The sequence below is a fragment of the Scyliorhinus canicula genome, chromosome 9, assembly GCF_902713615.1.
Source record: "Scyliorhinus canicula chromosome 9, sScyCan1.1, whole genome shotgun sequence".
NCBI lineage: Eukaryota > Metazoa > Chordata > Chondrichthyes > Carcharhiniformes > Scyliorhinidae > Scyliorhinus > Scyliorhinus canicula.
Window position 1 is genome coordinate 192,820,809 of NC_052154.1, and position 19,992 is coordinate 192,840,800.

The 19,992-nt window shown below is 44.0% G+C and overlaps 1 protein-coding gene across 2 annotated transcripts in view; it reads left to right on the plus strand.

Moving 5' to 3' along the window:
- Positions 1-1,774: 1,774 nt before the first annotated feature.
- Positions 1,775-19,992, plus strand: part of csrp3 (cysteine and glycine-rich protein 3 (cardiac LIM protein)) — a 50,731-nt gene continuing 32,513 nt past the window's right edge. Inside the window, exon 1 of one of the 2 annotated variants that reach the window (XM_038808373.1) lies at positions 1,775-2,229. The gene's annotated coding sequence lies outside the window, so the exon portion shown is untranslated. Of the gene's footprint in view, positions 2,230-19,015; positions 19,129-19,992 lie in introns of those variants that run through there. The other variant, XM_038808374.1, reaches the window with a different exon arrangement.

Below are 19,992 nucleotides of genomic sequence, written 5' to 3' on the forward strand. Positions count from 1 at the left end.
TGCACATGAAACTGGACCCGGACCCCCGGGTGGCCATATTCGGGGTGTCGGACCAGCCAGGGTTGGAAACGGGTGTGGAGGCAGATGTTGTAGCCTTCGCCTCGTTAATCGCCCGAAGGCAGATCCTGATAGGATGGAGAGCAGCCTCTCCACCCCGTTGGAATTCATGACTCTTGAGAAGGTTAAGTTTGAACTGAGGGGAAGGATGGAGGGGTTCTACAATTCATGGGCATTATTCATTATGAACTTGCAAGAACTGGACAACATCGAACATTATTTGGGGGGGGGGGGTGAGTGGGAGGGGGGGCTGTGTGTGTTAATGGTGACTATGGGTGATTCCTGATTCCTTTTTTGTCATTTGTTTATGTGAACATGAGGGCTAATGTTTGGGGTTTGGTGGGAGGATGGGATCGTTGTTATTGATTTGGGGATTGACTGATTATTGTTTATTGTTGGTGGGTGTAAATTTGGGAGAAAATGTGAAAAAGGGGGAAAATAAAGAAATATTTAAAAAACATACTGAGCTGGAATTAATACCCAACTTACTCCTAAACGTCCTCAGCAAGTCTACCTCCTGCTCTCCTATTTGGCTGATGCAAGGACAATCAAAACTAAATGAACAAAACTTTTTAAAAGGGACACAAACAATAAATCCAAATTTAAAATAAAATCAAAGGAAATTTATTAAATTAAAATCATAGTATTTACTTTTATTTACTACATTCTTATCCAACACTTAAACATAAAGAATCATTACAACCATGGTGATACAATGACATAGTTAACAAGAACTCATAAACCCATCAGAAGTGTCAATAATTAATTCAGGTTCCTGCACGAACCACCAGTCAAAGAGGACCTTAAGGGTTCCATGTATTCCTTCTGCTAGGTCACTTCGGCACAGAGAAGAGCAGCCAACATGACCACTACGCAGGTGATGACCAACCTGGACCTTTAAGTAGACACCCTGATCCGACCCAGTGGCAAACCCACTCCTCCAGCTTTCCACACAAAGACCAGGAGTAAGTGATTGAGATGCAACCAGATACGAAGGAGTTCAACACACAAGTGAATCTCTCCCGCTCCATGTGTTGGTGAAACAGGGACACATTCAGAAGTTACAGGCAACCTGGGAATCCCTGAATCAACTTAAAGATCACTTTGACAGTTCTGTTTGAATCATTAATCCTCTTTCATGCCAAATTGGAGTTGATTCAATCAATCTATTCTTTCAAAAACCTGATCCCGAAATGTGGAAGCAAGTAGTGTATCATCAGCTCTGTACGTAGACCTAAAACAATCAGTTAGTGACCAAAATAGTGAGACGTCTTGCCTACACTAGATATCATTTTCCTATCATCATGTATTCTTATAATCATAATTGAGCCCCACAAAATATAGACTGATGCAATTGATTCATGACCTTTAACAATTCTTCTCTAATATGGTTGCTGCACTTCACATTATGCAAGGTTTTACCTCAGCAAGCAAATACTAATTTAATGAGCCAATTAATTGCCAATTACAAACCAGTTACTCATCAAGCACTTCCCAATCAATGGGATGTGTGGAAATCAATTTGTGAATTCCACTGTGTCAACTGTGTCCAGAAAATATGAAATCGAATCAGCTGTACCACTGCAAGCAATTCGATTTACATCTTAAATGGAATTAATTTAAATATGATCATTGAACTTTATGAATGGGTTCAACGAGGATATGGTTCCAGGATGATTGATTGTTGAGACCAGATCTGTGCTGGCTGAGGCTGAACTACAAGGTGCAATTTCACCAATAGGCGACACACAAAACAGCATTTCCCAGGACAAATCGTGTTAGAGCAACGGGAGAACGATGCTGTGAAACCTAAAATGGGATTTCATTAAATGTCCTTCAGCGAAGCCCCTGGGACGGGATGGACTTTACTCGATCAGCTTCCAAAAATAAAATAGTTCTGTCAGGTTTTTGTACATGCCATATCTTGAAGTCGGATTTTGTAGGTCATTCGTGTCGTTCGCTATGCAAACTTGTGTTCATTCCTAATTTCTGACCCACTGAGTCACTCTTGTGTTTTGTCAGTGGCTATTTTAAGTTGAGCGTCACAAATTGCTCGGCCCTCTGGTCCCTCCGAGAAAGGATTTAAATTGGACTCTTAGGGTTGAGTGGGTGACTTGAGAATCGGATTACTGTGGGGAATCCTCACAAGGACAGCATTTGATTCAGTATCAGGTAAGGCAAATCCATCTTATTTCTAAGGCAATTTTTCACAACCAATTCTAATTTGATTTATAGCACTTTCCCCCTGCAATATTTCACAAAGTAGCTGCTGGCGCACATTTCCATTATAGTGGAATGCTTTGCAGCATTTTAGTCGCTGTCTATAAGTGATGCAAGGACAATTATAATGAATGTAATTAACGTCTCTTAAAATGGAAAGCGCAGGATTGTAACTGGGTCTGCCCATGTCAATATCCCAAACTGTGGCTTCTAGGCTGAGTAAACTTTAATAACGGGAAGTGATTAATTTAGGGGGTTGGGTTGGGGACAGAGCGTGTTTGAGGGGGAAAAATAACCAGGATTCCGCCTCCTAATCACGATATAGCAACATCTATGGGTGTCTGTGTGTGCGAATGTCATGTAGGACAGACCCCCATTCTGCTGTTGTGTCCTTCACGGTTGGGTAGTTTATCAACAGTCTCACCACGGATGCTCACGCATGAATAATGGCAATCTGACTCCAGAGGAGCTGTGTAGCCCAGGGAAGGAGGGGAGAGAATTATTTCAAATAAACTGTATGGAATTAGTATTTTTAGTTTTGGAAAACTCTTGTGACTAACGGGTATATGGACAAACCACAAATGTTTCCTCCTACTTGTTGTCCTTGTGTTCTGATTCAGCCACCAGCAAATCCCCCATCATGAGTTGCTGTACCTGTAAACTTGTACCTGTAAAGAGTAAAGGTGCTCACCAGCTGCATAAATACAGCCAAAGTTCAGACTGGAAAGGTCTTTTCAAACTGTGCCACTGTGTGTATTTAATGACCAAAAATCCTGATTTTTACCGGTAGCTTTTTCAGTATTTTTCAAATGCCCAATTGGGAACTGTACTCTTGAACCTCCAGGTACACCAAATACATTTGCAAGGTGGTGTGTAAACCCATCTCCATTATTGTCAACTTTGCTCATTCTCTCTCTGCTGGATTAGCCCAGCAGCTTATTCTTACTACATTGAACTATAAATATTGCTTTGTTCCTTAAAATTAATAATTAGGAAGCAAAAAAAAATTCAAATAAAAACTGACTTTAATCAGCATTTTCATTGGAGTGTGAAATTGAGATTCGCTCATTTATTGTCTGCCTGAAGCCAGGTCCTTGGCTGCTACTGATGCTTCTTCTGAACTGTTTTCTTGGCAATGATGGTATGCCATTGCCTTCTGCTCTTGGGGACAGGGCGTAGAGGCAGGGTCCACCTCGGCAGAATGGGAATGAAATATTGAAATATGCCACTGCTGTTGTGGAGCCACTTGGTCATCAAGCTGGCTTAGTGCATTGGGGCCAATTAGCTGTGTCTTTTACACGGGCAGCATTAAATACACACCATGGCACAGTTTGAAGAAACCTTTCCGGCCAGAAACTGGACAGAAATGATAAACATCAATATAGCTGTTCATTTTAGTCACGGGCTGTAATATTTGACCATAGGCTATGGGAAAGTGTATGCCCTCCTCTTGCAATGGAATTGAACGTGGGGAACTGTGGTGAATAAGGGATAGTGAAAAGTCAGGAAAATATTTGTATGCATTCACACTTTTTCCATCACGGTCAGATTTCCCATTGAAAATTGACCCATTCCATTGTTATGAAATGTATCTTCCTCACCTCTGCCAATTATTGTGGTTGACAATTTTTATTTGGTGTTGTGCTTTGGGGGGTTGGGGGGTGCACGTGCAGCAACAAGTGGTATTTCTGCAGCCCCAAATGTAGTGAACAATCGCAAGGAGGCACTGTTTGGAATTTTGGTTTAGTGCAGGAAAGGCACCGGATTGTGTAATAGCCATGCACCAGAAGGCTCCTGTTCCTGAGAATTATCCAAATGTCAGGGTGTGTATGGGATTTAAAACAAAATAAATAAATATATTCCTTTCCTACAAAGCTAATGTGCAGAGTGGACAGAGCGAGCCCTTAATCAGTGGGCATAGTAGCACAGTGGTTAGCAGGGTCCCAGGTTCGATTCCCGGCTTGGGTCACCGTCTGTGCGGAGTCTGCACGTTCTCCCCGTGCCTGCATGGGTTTCCTCCGGGTGCTCCGGTTTCCTCCCCGACTACTGAAAGACGTGCTGTTAGGTGAATTGGACGTTCTGAATTCTCTCTATGTACCAGAACAGACGGCGGAATGTGGCGACTAGGGGATTTTCACAGTAACTTCATTGCAGTGTTAATGTAAGCCTACTTGTGACAATAATAAACATTATTATTATTATCATTAATCCATCTCCTTGCTTGCTCCAAAAATCAATTTGTGGACCCCACAAGAGAGAGATACTAGATCCAAGCTGACCAGGACACACTTACACCTGATCTCGGGCTTGACCCAGTGTTTGATATTGGCCAAAATGGCGAGAAGCCCATGGATGTCAAATGAGAGGATAGAATTGTGATACGTGCCAGAGTTGAGTAGCCTGCCAACACCCATTGGCTAGGCAAGGGGAAAATTATACCTTGGGTGAGGAAGGCATGGCTGCAGGGTGCCTCCTATATGGGTTATCATTGGGATGTTATCTGGAATGTACTACATACTGGCATACTAAATCTCAGTAAATTGCATTGTGCTATGCTAAATACTCTTAGAACATAGAACAGTACAGCTCAGAACAGGCCCTTCGGCCCTCAATGTTGTGCCGAGCCATGATCACCCTACTCAGCCCACGTATCCACCCTATATCCGTAAACCCCCCCCTTAACCTTACTTTTATTTGGACACTACGGGCAATTTAGCATGGCCAATCCACCTAACCCGCACATCTTTGGACTGTGGGAGGAAACCGGAGCACCCGGAGGAAACCCACGCACACAGGGGGAGGACGTGCAGACTCCACACAGACAGTGACCCAGCCGGGAATCGAACCTGGGACCCTGGAGCTGTGAAGCATTTATGCTAACCACCATGCTACCCTGCTGCCCCCAATGATATCTTGTTGATATCATCATGCATTGTTACAATTGCCTGAAAACAAAAGTGACCCTCTCACCTATAAAGGTCCATAGAATCCCTACAGTGCAGAAAGAGGCCATTCAGCCCATTGCGTCCACACTGACCCTCTGAAAGAGCACTCTACCTAGGCCCACGTCCCCGCCCTATCCCTGTCACCCCACCTAACCTGCAAGTCTTTGGACTGTGTGAGAAAACCGGAGCACCCGGACAGAACCCACACAGACTCTGGGAGAACGTGCAAACTCCAGACACAGACAGTTAACCAAGGCGGAAATTGAACCCGGGTCCCTGGCGCTGTGAGGCAGCCGTGCTAGCTACGTCTGTCTTTCTTGCAATTTCTTTAGATCATAGGATAAATCATCTAAGCCTTGTTGTGGCTCGTTACCCATAATCCTTTAAGATCAGTTTGTAATCATTTCTTTATGGTTATTATTATTTTGTATAAGTATAGCATTTATTAAATCATCCGCACAAAACTGACTTGCATTAGAGAATAAAGGAGTGACAGAAATGTTTTGTTTCATAAACTCATCAAACATTGATCATTTCAGTGTATACAAAGGAATGTTAATGAACTCTGTACTAAGCAATCTGCTACCAAAATAACACCTTTCAAAGTCACACTTTCTTATTATTTTTTGTTATTGCAAAAAATTGCACTTGTAAAGTAGACAACGGCTGCAATTCAACGGAAAATAAATCTTTAAAGTACCCAATTCTTTGGGTAATTTAGCGTGGCCAATCCACCTACCCTGCACATCCTTTTTTTTTTGGTTTGTGGGAATGAGACCCACGCAGACATCGGGAGAATGTATTTTTTAAAATCTATATCTGGTTTTGGGTGCAGTGCTGAGAAACACCCCACTATTCAACGGCACTTTACTGTGTTTTTTTTTGTCTCAAGATGTTTCTCTACATCAAAGCCACACTTGAGCCGTTTCCTGGTGGCGGGCCGAGGGGGCATTTTGGAAGGCTGCCCTGGTCTTTTTCTCTTCTCTCTTTTTTCTCCCCCCCCCCCCCCCCCCAAACTGGTAAGCCCTCCTGGGCCTGATCCCTGGCACAATGCCTGGCTGCTAGAGTGTGCCAGCCTACCCTAACAACCCAGGCATCTCTAATGGCCTCTGTGCGCACCCCCCCCCCCCCCCCCAACCCAGGTACCATTAAGACTGGTCCACATTTGTGGAAACCAGTGCTAAACGTTGTCCTTGCAAGGTCGCCAGGCCTTGGGTCCCAGGTGCAGGAAAGTCCTGCGATGCATATTTAAATGGGCTGAATTAAATATGCAGATCTGGATCATGGCCAGTGAGGGCGCAGTCAAGATAGCAAAGTCGCGCAAGGCGTTTCTGAGCGTCACAAATTCAACTCCCTCGTCCCAACACCCATGTCGAGCGCAACGAGGCTTCTAAATCGCGCCTAACACTTTTTTTTTTTTTTTTAATATTTTTATTCTCCTTTTTCACATTTTCTCCCAAATTTGGACCCACCAACAATAAACAGTAAGCAGTAACGAATGCAATGTTAATCCCCATATCAATAACAACGATCCTATCCTCCCACCAAACCCCCAAACATTAGCCCACATGTTAACATAAACAAATCACAAAAAGGAATCAGGAATCACCCATATTCACCATTAACACACACAGTTTTCACCCCCTCCCCCCCCCCCCCCAACTAATGTTCGATGTTATCCAGTTCTTGAATGTGAATATCTGAAAATTCAAAAAGTCTGTGTAAAAATACTTGGTTGCCTTTATTGCCTCCTACCAATGGTTTACAGCTAAAAGATATCAAATCCTGAAGAGCACAATCTGTATGCCTATTTATATATTTAGCAATGTTTATTATTCAAAGAAAGTTCTAGGATTCTCGACTGTCTGCCAGTGTTTTGAAGTCTGGAATTGCACCTTGAATAAATTAAGAACTGCAGACATTCAGAGCTGATATTTTTGTTACACGACCAAATGGAAACTTAATTTTGGCCATGGATGTTGAAATCCCTCAGTTAAATTTGAGGAGGCCAGAGTATAAATAGGGGACAATATATGTTTTCCTGTAGTGTAGAAGAGGGGATTTGTAATGGGGAAATTACTTCAACACTGATATTTATTATCCTCGACATGTTACACATGTCACTTATAAAAAGATTTTTGTCACTGACATTGAGATTTTCTTCACCTTTTGGAAGCTTGGGTCTGTGTGGAGTCTGCACGTTCTCCCCGTGTCTGTGTGGGTTTCCTCCGAGTGCCTCCCACAGTCCAAAGATGTGTGGATTAGCTGGATTGCCATGCTAAATTGCCCTTCGTGTTCAAAAAAAGGTTAATTGGGGTTGCTGGGTTAAGGGGATAGGGTGCAGAAGGCGTGGGCTTGAGTGGGGTGCTCTTTCCAAGGGCCGGTGCAGACTTGATGGGACGAATGGCCTCTTGCACTGTTAATTCTGTGATTTTAGAAACCTGACCTGTTTTGAGGTGTAACAGAAGTTAGTCAAGGCTCCCCCTCCTGATGCCCAGAAATAGATTCCCATCTTTATTGGACATATCATGACGCACTTAATTAGTCCTTGCTGTGATGCCCCCATGAGTAAAGAGACTTGATGCTTCAGTTTGGCCACTGGACTGAGTACAGATCCCGTTGATTCTCATCTTCTGCCTATTATGTTCTTAAATCAGCCACTAACAGATATGTCGGAATAGACTGAGATAACTTTCTTCCATCTTTCTAGGCCTGCAGAGAAATATTTTAGCCTCTCTTGCACGCAGGTTTTATAATGTACAATTTGAATGTAAGAAGATTGATATCGGGTGGCACAGTGGTTAGCATTGCTGCCTATGGTGCTGAGGACCCAAGTTCGAATCCCGGCCCTGGGTCACTGTCCCAGTTTGCACATTCTCCCCGTGTCACCCCTATAACCAGGGATGTGCAGGTTAGGATTGGCCACGTTAAATTGCCCCTTAATTGGGTACTCTAAATTTATAAAAAACAGATTGATATCGAACTAGCCAACTCCCACAATTGAACGTGTTCAACACGTTTCACACAATGCTGTGCCTCCACAGTCTGTCTTGGCCTCTATTTAATAATGGCCATCCAGGCCTCGTCTGGATCTTCTCTAACCTAGTCTTCAGTTAGCTTGTAAGGGTGTTGGGAGAGGACAGGTGATTTTCAAACTTTTTTACCAACCGGCGAACTTTCGGGACCCACGCTGGCTGACCTTCGCGACACGCCATTATTGCTTCGCTTTAATGTGTCAGGTGAGCCTGTTTGGTCCTCACGATCTCACTTTGTTATTCAATGATCCAATTCCGCTGAGGATTTCAGCTGACGTGTTTGTTCTTGCTAAATCCTTCAGAAGGTTTGTCCTCGAACTTGCCATGCTTAGTCTTCAAAACCTTTGACAATTTTAGGGTTTTAAACTTTCATTTGCCAGTACTTCCCTGCATATAACACATGTTTTTTGCATTGGCATAATTAAAGCCATACCTCAATAAATCATCTTTCTACTGCTCCGGATTTCAGTTTCTTCTTAATTGTTTGTTCAGACAGAAGCTCTGAAGCTCAGCATACAGCTCACACTAGCACTGCTTTGTCTTGCTGTAGACTCTCCTGGGCAGCTCTCTCCAGCAGATTCAGTTGTGAGATCCTGGTCTGTTTGTGTCTCTGGTCCGCTCTTCCTAATGACAAAATGATCCATCTTCAGTTCTTCACACAGTCCTGTTGCCTTGCTTGCTCATACCTAGAAAATGGAGGAATGCCACCTCCATGCTTTTGCACCCAAAGCACGGATATACAGGGTGGGCCGAGTGCGTCACCTTCTCTCTGTTGCTGACTCTAGCGGAAAGACTCCATCGTTCATATTTAAAAGCCCGGACACAACAGGCATTCTTTCTTTTTACTTTGAAACTTTATTTCCAATACCTAATTTTTCCAGTCTTACAACACCAGGTTCAAGTCCGACAGGTTTGTTTCAAACACGAGCTTTCAGAGCAGTGCTCCTTTCATTCACCTGAGGAAGGAGCAGTGATCCGAAAGATCGTGTTTGAAACAAACCTGTTGGACTTTAACCTGGTGTTGTAAGACTTCTTACTGTGCTCACCCCAGTCCAACGCCGGCATCTCCACATAATTTTTCCAAGTTTATGGCTTTCTACTGAAAATTTAAACAATTTCAGTTGAACTTGTGCATCCTTGCATTTACACACAAACTTTGTTTTTCATATATTCCCAATTTTTAAAATTTCAAGTATAGAAAAAAGTACAATCTTGTTTTTACTTTACAAACTATCTGGCTTCAGACGAGATAAAGTAACTTTCCAAACGCATACAATGTCAGAATATTTTGTACTGGTTCCACTGCATTGTACTAGCCAAACATCCAAGCAGGTGCTGGTTTAGCACAGGGCTAAATAGCTGGCTTTGAAAGCAGACCAAGGCAGGCTAGCAGCGCAGGTTCAATTCCTGTGTCAGTCTCCTCGAACAGGTGCTGGAATGTGGCGACTAGGGGCTTTTCACAGTAGCTTCATTTAAAGCCTACTTGTGACGATAAGCGATTTTCATTTCATTTCGAGCAATCTCCCTCTCCATTCTCAACAAAAGCACTTCCTGGTTCCTGAGAGTGGGGCCACAAACTGATGACTGTGGGTTTCTTCCGGTGTTGACGTGTCAGCCGTATTGACTGGCCTCATTTGATGGACCTCGTTTGATCGGTAATCCTCGCCGACAAACCTGGCCTGGCGGTGACCAGCACACAGCCCAGCCTTGCGCTCCCCACCCCTTCAAACGCTGCAACCAATCGGGGACTGCCAGCGGCTGGCATTATTGAAAGCCGGTTGCGGCCGTTGGTGACTTCTTCCCATGATCAGGAACTCCGAAACCGATCGCTATGTGACCTTCCCGACACCTACCCCCGGGTCGCAATCCTGAGTTTGAAAAATCCTGGTCTAATTCACTCATCCCATTTGCATTTTTTTTTAAATCTGAAGAACATTAATTGAGCAGATGTCGAGTTAGCTAATTGTACTGCACCAATGTGGAATATGTTCTGCTGAATTAGCTCAATTTTGGATGTTTTAGTGGCTGATGAAATAGCAAGTTCTGACGCCAAACCCGATTGTAGAAGGACCTTCAAATAAGCATGTCTACCACTGGTATACTGACATACTGTATCCTCAATGAGTATACTACTGAGCCCCTAGACTCGGCTCATGGTGGTGGGTTTAAGTCCCACTTATTTAGGTTGATTGAACACCGAGTGAGAGTCTGTCTTTCAATTGAGATATTAACAAGGCTACCGTCATGTTACTGTTTGCAGGTTCTTGTGTACAATTTGCTCCATTTCTTGCATTACGACTGCAACTACATTTGAAAGTATTTAATTGGTTATCCAGCACTTTGTTGCAAGTACAAGGACAGCTGTACTTCTTCAGTGTGTTTCACTGAGATGCTTTTATGGAACTAATCTTAATTTGTCAGCCTCCAGGGGCAGCCTCATGTCATGCTCACATGACTACAGAAAGTCAGAGGTGTCAATCAGACTGGTAACGTTTCAAACCCTAAAAAACAACCCCCCCCCCCCCCCCAGTTCATGGTGAACTAAAGCTACAAACATTCTCTTTTCTCCAGCAAACAAAATACAGGATTGCACGCACCATCCGGATTGCCGAGTTATCAGAGTTTCTCAACATGCATCAACAATTTTTGTTTTACTTGTCAGTTACTGTACATGCGTCAGTTACTGTACATGCAATGTGCACATAGGCCAGATCTTCCCGGCTGTTCATGCTGATGGGATCTTCCCTGCGGGTTTTATGGCAGCAAGCGGTGCATTAAACAGGAAACCCTGTTGAATGCAGTGGGATCAGAGGACGTGCAGCCCTAGTGGTCGTGATAACAGTGGCTGTACATTTGGGTGATGTCCCTTATCTGTGTCGTTCCTGTGGCTTTTGTTGCCCTGGTGACTATTATTGTTCTATTGGGGAAACGTGGACCTGTGGGATTGATGGTTCTGTACTGAGTCCAGCTGGTGACATTCCTTATTCCTACTCCCCAAATGGCTGGTTGCTGTGAATACGCAGCTTCACGTGTACACCTGCCTGCGGTTGGTGTTTATCAACCCTGGCTCTTTCCTCCTAATAGCTTTTTTGTTTAGTTCCTGAATTTTGTTTGGCCTGATCTTGCATCGCTTGATTCATTTGAAGACCCGGGCATTTTGTTGGCGGTGTGAGACCAGTGTTTTTCAAACTTTTATGCCTGGGACCCATTTTTACCAGCTAGCTGACCTTCGTGACCCACAATCCCCTGGCCAATGGTGGCAGAGTCTTTAACTATGACCTGGATTATATCCTCTGGAATTCTCATCCCAAACTTTTCCAGTACCAAGGACGCTTCCTGGCCCATCATACCTGTACCAGTTCAGTTAAATTAGTCCCACTCTCCTCATTTTCCCCGTAGCACTGCTCATTTTCTTTTTTCAAATTCAACATGTATCCAATTTCCTTTTGGAAGTTACCATTGAATCTACTTTCCTTTCAGACAGGGTTCCTCGCAACTCTCTCTGTCAATTATCTTAAATCTCTGTCTGATTGTTACTGACCAGCCAGCAGATCTCGATTCTCCTTAACTACGCTATCCAAACCCCTCACTATTGTGAATATACTTATTAAATCTTCCAACATAACTAAAATCTGTCATCCCTGGTGCAATTCTTGTAAATCGTTTCTGCATCCTCTGAGACTTGTGTCACATCATTCGGCCCATCAAGTCTGCACCAGGGGCAGCACGGTGGCACAGTGGTTAGCATTGCTGCCTACGGCGCTGAGGACCCGGGTTCGAATCCCGGCCCTGGGTCACTGTCCGTGAGGAGTTTGCACATTCTCCCCGTGTCTGCGTGGGTTTCACCCCCGCAACCCAAAGATGTGCAGGATAGGTGGATTGGCCACGCTAAATTGCCCCTTAATTGGAAAATATAATTGGGTACTCTAAATTTTTTTTAAAAAGTCTGCACCGACCCTCTGAATGAGCTCCTGACCCTAGGCCCACTCCCCACCTAACCTGTACATCCTTGGACACTAGGCTGCAATTTAGTGTGGCCAATCCACCTACCCTGCACATCGTTTTTGAGTTGTGGTGAAACCCATGGAGGTGAAACCCATGGAGACACTGTGCAAACTCCACACAGTCACCCAAGGCCAGAATCAAACCCGGGTTCCTGGTGCTGTGAAGCAGTAGTGCTAACCACTGTGCCACCTGTGGAAGGTATCATAATATACGCACAAGTATATGATGGTGCATAGGCAGACACTGACTGACACACTGAATGACCAATCAACACACAGAACACAGCAGCCAATCACCAGACAGGACACGGTCACTATAAAGCCAGAGGGCACTCGTTTTCCTGCTCTCTTGGGATGCAGCCTCTGAGACAGCCAGAGCCCGTGATCAGCAACACGAACATCTACCATGTGCTAGCAGTATAGTCTGGTCAGGTTACCTCGGGTCTCCAGTCAACTTAACATAGTGTCAACCCACAGTGCAAGTATGTTTAACAGCTCATAGTTAAGTGTTGGTAGCCTGTCTCTCTCTCTCTGCTCTGGTAAACGCAGTCCTCACAGACCCAGCATACCCAACACATCAGAAGGATGGTTCAATGTTTACGTGCACTACGAGCATATTTCAAATGGTGTGCACAGCACTAGTTACTGTACTTGCTATCCAAAAGGATAACACTACATTGAACATAGATCTGAATAATCCTGGACTCAACCATTTGCCACAGATTGGCCATAATGTTACCAAAATTAGTTTTCTATTTCTAAGGGTGGCATGGTGGCACAGTGGGTTAGCACTGCTGCCTTACCATGCCAAGGACCTGGGTTCGATCCCCGCCCTGGGTCACTGTCTGCCGGACATTCTCCCTGTGTCTGTGTGGGTCTCACCCCCACAACCCAAAGATGTTCAGGGTAGGTGGATTGACCATGCTAAATTGCCCCTTTTACCTAGAACAAAAAAGTATTTCTACTTTCTATTTCTTCATGCTCTGAGAATGTGCGGAAACAGAACTGAGGAGAAATTGCCATGTTTGAAAGTCTGATGCCACTGTAGCTGGAGGTGTCCATGTGAGGGTGTTCTGAAGCCGGAAGTACTCCCAGCGATGAACCTGAACCATTTCGAGCAGCATTGCGTGGTACAGGAGGTTTGTTTTATTCCAATAATGAATAGTTATTTCCCCTTGAGCTGAGGAAAACGATCATCAAGAAATTGGGGGGGAAAGTAGAACTGGGAATTCGAAACAAGGACATTTATTCCTTGGCTCGTCTCTTGGTGCTATGCATTCATTGAAACATAGAAAATAGGAGCAGAAGGAGACCCTTTGGTCCTTCGAGCCTGCTCTGCCATTCATTATGATCATGACTGATCATCCAAATCAATAGCCTAATCCCTCTTTTCCCCATATCCTTTGAGTCTTTTTGCCTGAAATGCAATATCTAACTACTTCTTGAAAACGTACAATGCTTTGGCCTCAACTACTTCCACAGGCTCACCACTCTCTGGGGAAAGAATTTCCCCTCGTCTCTGTCTTAAATGCCACTTCCTTAAGTACTCTGGGATATGGATTTATTGGCCTTCAATCCCATCCATTTCCCCAACACCATTTGTCTTACTAATATTGGATAAAAGCAAATTACCGCGGATGCTGGAATCTGAACCAAAAGAGAAAATGCTGGAAAATCTCAGCAGGTCTATAGGGAGAGAAAAGAGCTAATGTTTTGAGTCCAATAACAGTCAGAGAAAGTGGGAAATATTTATACTGTGGAGTGAGAATGAAAGATGAGTCATAGCCACAGAAACCCAGGGAAACTGGGTGCTAATGGCCACCGAAACCAAGGGAAAAGAGTGTTAATGGCAGTCCCCAGAAAGAACAAACTCCTGAAGGGGCAGCAGGGTAGCATGGTGGTTAGCATAAATGCTTCACAGCTCCAGGGTCCCAGGTTCGATTCCCGGCTGGGTCACTGTCTGTGCGGAGTCTGCACGTCCTCCCCGTGTGTGCGTGGGTTTCCTCCGGGTGCTCGGGTTTCCTCCCATAGTCCAAAGATGTGCAGGTTAGGTGGATTGGCCATGATAAATTGCCCCTTGGTGTCCAAGGGTTAGGTGGGATTACAGGGATGGGATGGGAAATTGGGCCTGGGTAGAGTGCTCTTTCAGAGAGTCAATGCAGACTCTAGGGGCTGAATGGCCTCCTTCTGCACTGCATGGATTCTTTGATTTTTTTTGTGAAATGCTGTACCCATCTCTCTGTGAAAATGTGAGATTTCCCCCTGCATTGGTATTTATGAATAAGACATTGAGAAATAAGTAGGAACCGTGTTAGAAACTAAACTGAAACTTCACATTGTTCATTATCTCAGGAGCTGCCAAATTAATATTTTGTGTCTATTCCTATCATCTGCAGAATGATGGCTTCTTGCTGAGGGAACATGTTTCAATTGAACCTTAAAATAGCTTTTACATTGTGCGCACAATTATTTTAGAGAGTAATTTAGGATTAATCAAATTAAGATTGAAAGCTGTACAAATCCGGTGGAATAACGTTGGGGCAAATTGGAAGGTAGAATGATGCTAACTGCAAGTAGCTGCTCCTGAGCTGAGCAATCTCGCATTATGGAAGCAGTGACTCATTTTGTGTGGCAACATAATCAGCGACAGCTACAGCGAAACCTTTTGAAGCCGAGTGTGTTTAGGAGGAAAAAAAAACATCATTAGCACTGGAGCTTCTAACCCATCTATTCCTGGATCCTTATCATGGTATTCCAGACATTCCCCTTCCTCCATTACTGATACTGCACCAGAATCAGCCATGATGACAGAGCTAATCTATCCATCCTGGCAGTCAATGGTATCTTATCACAGCCTGTGAGATATTGATTCTTGCCTCACAGTAATAGAGCAGCAGCTGGCATGGGCAATGACTGACAATAAATGCCCTCCCTGCAGGTTCCTGGATTTTCCAAGTAATTCAATAAAATCATTTGTACAAATGTCAAGATTTATATCATGTAGCAAGGTTATGCAGATCTGCAATCAATGCGAATATTTTAGAAGTAACCCTCTGCTATGTTCAATTTTGTAATAAATTCATTTAAATTAGGAGGAGCATGGAATGAGCTTTGCTGGTTTGTTTGGATATGTGGATGCAATAGAAATGGGCCACTGCGCCATTTCTGATCAAATCTGAAAAGTAAAACTCTATAGAAAGCAGTCTAATTTATTTGGAGGAAAAAAGTGACTTTCCGACGAATATCTCTGTTATAAGAGCAACAAGCATTGCTGATTGGGACTGATGTTGACACAGAATGTTTGGATTTCATTTGACCTGCCGACACTTATCTAAACAATAAAGTTCGCTTTTGTGATTTACTGCGCAAGTGATGATGCATATTTGATCAAAGAAATTGATGCAGGATTTAAAAAGAAATTCTCAAATGTTCTGTAGTGCCTTGGGATAATAATTGTTTATTGTCACGAGTAGGCTTCAATGAAGTTACTGTGAAAAGCCCCTAGTCGGCACATTCCGGCGCCTGTTCGGGGAGGCTGGTACGGGAATTGAACCCGTGCTGCTGCTCTTGTTCTGCATTACAAGTCAGCTGTTTAGCCCACTGTGCTAAACCAGCCCCGGTTTACCAGGATATTATTATGCTGTTGGTGTTGCATAAGTTCAGGTTGTTGTTGTTGGGTGAAGTCATGCATGTGTAACAGGACTGACCCAACACTGTGGGGGGGATTTATGCCCCACCCCTGCCCCATGCCAGGGAACACTCAGTGGATAGTCATTACCAGAGGGACCAGACAATCCCACTGCCGGGAACGGCCAGAAAATCCCGCCTTATATGTTGTTATAAGATACATCTCAACACCCTGGGCTAGTGCGCAGTCAATTCCAGCCCCATCTGACCCGGAATCGCCGCACAATTACCCAAAGTCTTTGGCTCCTGAATAATTACAGTCACCAGGTTTGTAAATTTAAACACACAACTTTTGTTAATAATAACTAGAATTAAATGGGCAACAAATACATCTGGTTAACTATTCAATTTCTCCTCCCCCCCCCCCCCCCCCCCTTTTAACTCTTGGGTTACAGGAAGATAGGGATGGGATGGTCAAATGGGCAGATAGAATTACCCTGAAAAGTATGAGATGATACACTTTGGAAGGACTAATTTGACAAGGAAATATTCGATGAGCGGCTTGACACTGGGAGGTTCCGAGGAACAAAGGGACCTTGGCGTGTTTGTCCATAGATCTCTGAAGGTGTTAGGGCAGGTTAATCGGGTGGTGTATAATATATATGAGACACTTGCTTTTATCAATTGAGGCATGGATTACAAAAGCAGGGTGGTCATGTTGTGCAGAACTATGGTGAGGCCACAGCTGGAGTACTGTGTGCCATTCTGGTCACCACATTATAGGAAGGATGTGATCATACTGGGGAGGGTGCAGAGGAGATTCACCAGGATGTTGCCTAGGATATGGAGAGGTTGGATAGGCTTGGGTTGTTTTTGCTGGAGGAGAGGAGACTGGGGGGGGGGGGGGGGGGCTGACCTGATTGAGATGGAGGGGCATGGACAGGGTGCATGGGGAGCAACTATTCCCCTTACTTAAAGGGTCAGTCATAGGGGGGCAGGTGGTTTAGGGGCAATGTGAGGAAACACCTTTACCCAGAGGGTGGTGATGGTCTGGGAGGATCCTTTAAGAAGTACCTGGCTAAGCACTTGGCAAATCATCATGTTGGTAATAGGTGGGTAGGTCAGGTGTTTTACACCTGTTGGTGCAGACTCAATGGGCTGAAGGGTCTGTTTTGAACTCTGTGAACTCACCCCATCCTCCATATATACACAGGGGTGTAAAAATAATACTAAACGGATGAGTGTCTCTGTTTCAGATGGACATCTCAGATCTTTCCTCCGTCTAGATCTCCAGCTGGATCATCCAAATAGATGATGATTTGTTTCAGTCTGTAATGGTTTTCACTGTAGACTCCTTTCCAGTCTCGAGGCTCCACTGCAGACTCCGAAACAGCAGGCAGGAAATGTTTAAGAGAGTAAGCAACACACTGCCTCGCCTCTCAGCGTCCAGGGGTTTTCTCTTATGGGTTATCTGAAAACACCTCACCTGGCAGGATCCAATCGCTGTCTGTTACTGGGCAGAATACAGTCCTTCACCAGTCCATTGACCACCAGCCAGCCAACCAATCAAACCGAATCCCTCCAATCTCTGGGGTGCCATAAAGTCCTGTTCAAAATCTCAATCTTCATAACACATTTGCAACTTCCTCTGCTCAACTTAATATATCTCCATTAAAGATCCTTCAAAAATGATAATGACAAAGCAAGAGGAACCAACAGGAAGAGCTCTTATCATGGGTAATTTTAAAAATGGCTGACATTATGTCTGTCTGTAACCCTGAACAAAACTACTTCAAGGCTTTGATGACGTTTGCACCTCGTTATCTCTGAAATGATCTCCACGACCTCCCCGTGGGCTGCAGTGACCAAATTCAAAGGGAACTATACCGAGGGCTTCTGCATTCAGTGGTCAAGCCTGGCCAACCAGTGCCAATTCGTCCGCTAGGACAGAGGACCCAGACAATGCTTTTGTGGTTTGTGGAGAGATGGGAGTCATATAACATGCTACCCCCCTCTCCCCCAGCTGATGGAACTAGCAATATTGCCTTTTGGAACTGCAAAGGCCAGCCTGCATCTTTCCACCTACCGAGCAGCTGCATAGAAAAGGGGCTCTGTCCAGGTTTGAATGCCTGGCTACACATTTCCCCCCCTAGACCTTTTGCACCATCACCTGCAGATTGATTTCTGCATCCCTATCTCATTGTGGGGGTCAACTCTACTGGAAAAGGCGATCCCGGCTCTGGGTCACTGTCCGTGTGGAGTTTGCACATCCTCCCCGTGTCTGCGTGGGTTTCGCCCCCACGGCCCAAAAATGTGCAGAGTAGGTGGATTGGCCACGCTAAATTGCCTCCCTAATTGGAAAAAATAATTGGGTAATCTAAATTTATTTTTTAAAACTCTACTGGAAAAGTGAATTATCCCGCATCAGTTCAGCCTGCCGACCATCCTTTTTGAAGGAATACATCACTAGACGCACGTGAATCTATAAATATTTTCTCTGTAGTCTTTGCCCTGTGAATCTTTCTGTATCCCTTTATTGTATGAGATAGCTACCCCCACTCCCGCATGGAGCGTGTGCAACTAAACTAACCCTCTGAGCTCACCCTACCATGAGTTTGCTGTGTGGTAATTTAACAGAATTTGGTTCACACCTAAACAGAGGTGTTGGGAATTACGCTACCTATAAAGGAGAAAGTAAATCAATACAGACAGACAGATGATGAGAGCACAAATCGGGGCTGTTTAAATTAACCCCCCCCCCCCCCCCCCCCCCCCCCCCCCCCCCCCCCCCCCCCCCCATCTGTAACAAATTTCAGATGCCTTTTTTCTCTAACTTGTTAAACATTCTGAAATGGAATTATTTCTTAAGGGGGAGGGGGGTGATTTTTACCTCCTAAAGATCCTGTGAAATCTTCCTGAGCCGTATTATTCACTGGCCATATTTCAATAGAGAGAAATCCAAGGTGTAATCTGTAGCTCTCTTGAGAAAATGGTGTCATTTGTTCTCCTGTTAATAGTGGGACATTTGAGCTACACGACCACGAGAATTCCAATAAAGGATTATAATGGAAAACAGGCAGAAGCTGTCATAGTCGGAGGATAATGGTAGGCTGATAATGGGTTACGGTACAGTCTCTGTTTGACAGAGTGACGTTTGTGACCTTCGGAGATCAGGACGCAGCAACATAAGACAATAGTGTGGGAAAAGATATTCTTGACACTGGAATTTAAATTGCGGCAGTAAGTAAAATTTTAAGACTCCATTTCTCCAGATTGCTTGGCGGAGGGGGGGGGGGGAAGAGCTGAAATGCAGTAAAAGTGGTCACAGGAGGTTTGTACTGAGATTCGCTGTTAATATTCTGAACTAACATCTGCTCGAGCTAATTGAAATAAATTTCTATTTGTAGATGAGAGACCTAAACATTTATTGCAATAATGCTTTGCATGATATAAAATGAATTGCTATTGGGATTTAAATCCAGTAATTACATATTATTAGGAGAACACTGGAACCATCAACTGTCAAATTGTAATTGGTAGGTCACGGTCAGCAGGAACATCTTTTTTGTTTTTGTATCTCTTGGATCTCCCATGGCAGTGCTCACAGCTAATTAGATATGTCCGAGCAACATGGCGTATATTATTCTGCTGCTAAAATAGAAGGACATGCTTTATAAATCACCAAGTCCGATAACGGTAAATCAATACAATGATTGAAACATAACTGATAATTTGTAGATTGGCAGCTGCTGATAATCACCAGATGCTCCATTAGAAATAAATGGTGTGGTTTTTAAAAAAAAAATTTAAAAATTGGAGATTAATTTTAATCTGTAAAAGGGTCTCTGTGCATGTTCTCCCCATCCCTGTGTGGGTTTCCTCCCACAAGTCCCGAAAGACGTGCTTGTTGGGTGAATTGGACATTCTGAATTCTCCCTCTGTGTACCCGAACAGGTGCTGTACTGGGACAACTAGGGGCTTTTCACAGTAACTTCATTGCAGTGGTTAATGTAAGCTTACTTGTGACAATAAAGATTATTTTTGTTAAAATTAAAATATTTATAACATTTCTGGTAATCACAAAACAGGCACAAATATGTCTCT